Source organism: Rattus rattus, chromosome 2 (genome assembly GCF_011064425.1).
Source record: "Rattus rattus isolate New Zealand chromosome 2, Rrattus_CSIRO_v1, whole genome shotgun sequence".
Classification (NCBI taxonomy): Eukaryota; Metazoa; Chordata; class Mammalia; order Rodentia; family Muridae; genus Rattus; species Rattus rattus.
The window spans coordinates 225,626,686-225,631,244 of NC_046155.1; the positions used below are offsets into that span (position 1 = coordinate 225,626,686).

Below are 4,559 nucleotides of genomic sequence, written 5' to 3' on the forward strand. Positions count from 1 at the left end.
TTCTCTTCCATTCCTCCAACACTTACTTGCTCCTTCAAGGGGTCCCTGGGGTTCTCTGAGTTTTGGAGGTCGTCTCAGTAGTAGTCTCAGGAGTGCTATGTCCCACTCATTCATTATGGCACTGGGCAGGGGTCATCTTGAACATGGTCTGCCCTGAACTCCCATACCCAGGCCTGTACATCATTGGACTAACGGTCATCCCTGGGTAACTTCCTGTCTGAGCTCTATGTCTGGTAGTTGTCTTGGGCTGGCTCCTTGTCTAGTCCCAGTAACCTTTGTGAGGATTATCTGTCAGGGGCTCATTCCTATCCAGGGCCCACTGTCCCAAATAGGGTTCTTCTAGTCTCCAGCACACTTCCTATCCTGAGAGCTGGTCTATGCCTGCCTGGTGCCAGAATAGTGGTTATCTCAGGCTCTCATTTTTTAGGGAATGTTAGGCTACTAATTGTTCAGATGTTTATAGGTCCGAACAATGAGTGAACACATAGCCTCTCTCCTCTCTGCCACCTACTGATGCACATGTGACACAGCAGCCACATCTGCAATGCCTGGGGGGGAGGGGTGCAGTAAGACAAAGAGTCTTGATAAACGACTTGGCTAATATCTCTGAAGATTTGGAGAAATGAGCCCTTCAATGAGCAGCTTGTATAACCCATAAAATTATTTGAACTGAACCAACAGAAGGCAGAAAATATTTGAGTTGCTATGTACTTGATATTCCTCATTTCCTCAGTTAATTAGCTAAGACTTCCCGCTCATTCTACTCTCTTCCCAATTTTTCTGCTCCTTTGCATTCTTCCTCCTTATCTTTTCACCATTACATTAATTTCTTATCGGTGCGACATAAGAAACAAAGTGAATGGTAGCCCTCCCTCCTGGCCAACCTCCACACTGTGATTCAATAATACAATATGCTCCCAGTTGGCACCAACTACATCTAGAGTGAAACCCATCATTTTTCTGAGGAAATAAGAAGCTGGAGAAACTATAGTCACCCTCTGGGATTCAATTAGGAAGTGACAAGTTTGACCCAGATTAGTCACAGTTGTAAGACACCAACTTAAATGGGAGCATAGCCACAAAGGAAAGCCTCTAAGGCTTTGGACTTTATTTCTTATGCATCATTGCTGAGAAGTAACCTAAATTTAAAAGAAAAAAGTCAGGGAACTGAGAGTACATAGTTCAGAGAACTGTTTGTCACAGTTTCCAATGTGTTGTCTGAAATGTCCTGTCTGCTGTACTTATTGTAAGTATCAGAATGCAAACTGAGCATGCAAGTCTTTGCAGGGTTTCAAATGTGCTTTCAAAGAGTTCTTTAGCATAGATAGCAGATCCATGGAACAATTCTTTGGAACAATTATCAAAATTAAGCTATAATACAAAGATTCATTTTATAAAATCTCCTAATCAAAGTTCATAGTCAAAGAAAATATACAATGTTCTCACTGCCCTTCTTATATAATTGCTGAAGATTTCAAATGCAAGCCGATGACATTTTGCTTTTCTTTGGTTTATATAATTGACATTCAAGCAGGGCTGTTGGAGGATAGAGGAGTAGTCCTAGTGAATTCAAAGTCCTCCAGAAAGGGATTTACAGACTACAAAGATGTATCTGTCAGTGCTCCGGATCCTGGAATCCCAAGATTGGGATGCAGAAGTGAGTGAGTGATGGTAAAGATCATCTTCTAAATCAAACATGTTCTCCCATTTCCAAATGGAGGGCCGAGCAAGAGAAGCTGTAGCATGTCTTCTGTGTGCACACATGTCATCAAGAGGAACACCACACTCCATGTGTAATTGTTTCCCAAGGTGCACCTTCTAATATCATCAGATTGGGGTTATAATTCAACATACAAATTGGGGGTGGAGCAACATGAGCATACCATCTATCAGAGAAGCTACACAATTAAAAACAACAAGAAAGAAAAACAAGCACATTCCAGTAGGCTGAGCTTTAATCAGGCCCAAGTCATCCCATGGCTTTGAGTGACCTGGCATCAGCTACCTTCATCCTGGCCTCTTCCCACCGTATTCAACAACGAGTGAATTGTCTATGTCACTTCTTTCTAGAGCAAAGGTTTCTTTCCCTACCCTACTCTACCTTTAAAAATTCCTACCAGGTTGTTTCCAGGTTCTGGGATAAAGCAGCTATGAACATAGTAGAGCAAGTGTTGTTGTGGGAAGATGGGACATCCTTCAGGTATATGTCTAGGAGTGGTATAGCTGGGTCTTGAGGTAGATCAACTCCCATTTTCTAAGAAACTGTTGTATTGACTTCCAGAGTGTCTGTTCAAGTTTGCACTCCCACCAGCAAGGGTGTTCCCCTTGCTCCACATCGTTGTCAGCATGTGCTGTCCCTTGAGTGTTTAATCTCAGCCATTCTGACAGGCTTAGGATGGAATCTCAAAGTTGTTTTGCTTTGTGTTTCTCTGAAGGCAAAGGATGTTGAACTGTTCATTAAATGCTTCTCGACCACTTTAGATTCCTCTGTTGAGAATTCTCTGTTTAGATCTGTACCCCATTTTTAAATTAAATTATTTACTTTGAAGAATAGATAAAGAAAATGTGGTACATTTACACAATGGAATATTACTCAGCTGTTAAAAACAATGACATCGTGAAATTTGCCAACAAATGGATGGGACTAGAAAAAAAAATCCTGAATGATGTCACACAGTCTTAGAAAGAAAAAATTGAATGTACTCACTTATACATGGATATTAGCTATAAAATAAATGACAGTTGTGCTAGAGTCCACAGACCCAGAGAGGCTAAGAAACAGGAAGGGCTTAAGGGTGGACAAAGATCTCCCTGGCAAGGGGGAATAGAATAGATTTTGAGGAGGAGACTAGGTGAGGCAGGTGAGGTTGGAGCAGGAGAGTTCAGGTGGCAGGGTGGAAGAAATAACTGGAAGAGAGGGAGGTTTCATGGGCAAGATAGAAACTCAGTGCAATGGAAACTCAGCGGAGTCTATGAGAGTAGCCTTAGCAAATAAAGACTCCTAGTAGTGGGGGACAAGGAGCCTGAACCAGCCATCTTCTGTAATTAGACAAAACGTTAAGTAAACAGACTAGGACACCAACCCAGCCACAAAACCTTTGACCTAGAGTTTGTCCTGTCTGCAGAGTGTTCTGAGATCTGAGATTATCACTATCATCATCAAAGAGATGAGAGAAAGAGAGAGAGAGAGAGAGAGAGAGAGAGAGAGAGAGAGAGAGAGAGAGAGAGATCATCCAGCAACTAATGGGAGCAGATGAAGAGTGCCAAACTATAGGCTGAACTTGGGGAGCTATGCAAAGTAGGGGAAGGAAGGATAGGAGGAGCCAGAGGGTTCAGGACACCAGGAGAAGGAAGCCCCATAGAATCAACTAGGGGACTCATGAAGTCCCAGACTTACAGAAATCCCAGAGCTATAAGGGTCTGGCATAGGTCCTCTGCATATGTTATAACTGAGTAGCTTGGTGGTCTTGTGGGGACCCTAACAGTGGTATTCAGGGCTGTTAGAGACTCTTTTGCCTACCTAGGGGACCCTTTTCCTCCCACTTGGCTGCCTTATCCAACCTTGCTGTGATAGTATTGCCTGGCCTCATTGTAACTTATGCAGTGTTTAGTTAATGTTCCTGGGAGGACACCTTATTTGAGGCATAGGGGGTAGATCTGGGAGAGAAGGGAGTTAGAGGGATGAGACTGAGGGGTGGGAGGGAAAAGTACATTTAGGATGTACTATAAAAGAGGAAAACTTTTTAAAAATCCTACCAGGATTTTGAGACTCAGATAACATTTTTGATTCTTCTGCGTTCTGGTTGCTCTCTGCTTACAATACGTTCTGAATTTCAAGTTAGAAAATTTCATTTTTTGTTTTTTATCAAGAGTTATCCCCTTTCCTCAAATTATAGCCCAGAGCTGACCACAGTAGTCTCTCAATATATATTTTTGAGCTAAACTGCCGAAATGCTTCCTGACATGTTCAGTTACTTAACAAAATTTTAGGAAACATCTGTCATATTCCGGGCACTGTGCACTACACTGAAAACCCATAACTGATAAGGCAAATTCTGCAGTTGTTAAGAAATGCTAACTATAAACTGCCTATAATCCTAGGCACAAAGCATTCTACACATCAATCATCTTTGCTGAGTGCGGTAATCACGATACCTGAAAGTTACTCAGAGCCAACAACACTTCTCCTGTGGTTCCCACATCATTTTCAGACGCAGAAAAGTACACACTATGAATTCAGAATAAAATTACACAGATATTGCATAAAATATTTGTTAAATTGCTAATTCCATACTACATGGCATAGAAAACTGCAGAAGTCAGGAAACCATTTTCTCAGAATTATATGTGTGTGTGTGTGTGTGTGTGTGTGTGTGTGTTGTGTGTGTGTGTTGTGTGCATGTGTGTGTCTGAATACTTCTCTGATCAAAGTTATTTTGTACTAGGTGCAATGTCAGGAGCAAACTTTTGAGTTTAGGCATGTAAGATTATGTATCAAATCTGTTTAAATTTGAAAGGAATTACGAAAAGAAAGATGAACGTCAGCTGTCTGTGTAATA

The 4,559-nt window shown here is 41.6% G+C and overlaps 1 non-coding gene across 1 annotated transcript; it reads right to left on the minus strand.

Moving 5' to 3' along the window:
• Positions 1 to 429: 429 nt before the first annotated feature.
• Positions 430 to 561, minus strand: LOC116895025. The gene has a single exon (XR_004387211.1). It is a non-coding gene; the product is annotated as a small nucleolar RNA SNORA17 (small nucleolar RNA).
• Between the last annotated feature and the right edge of the window lie 3,998 nt (positions 562 to 4,559).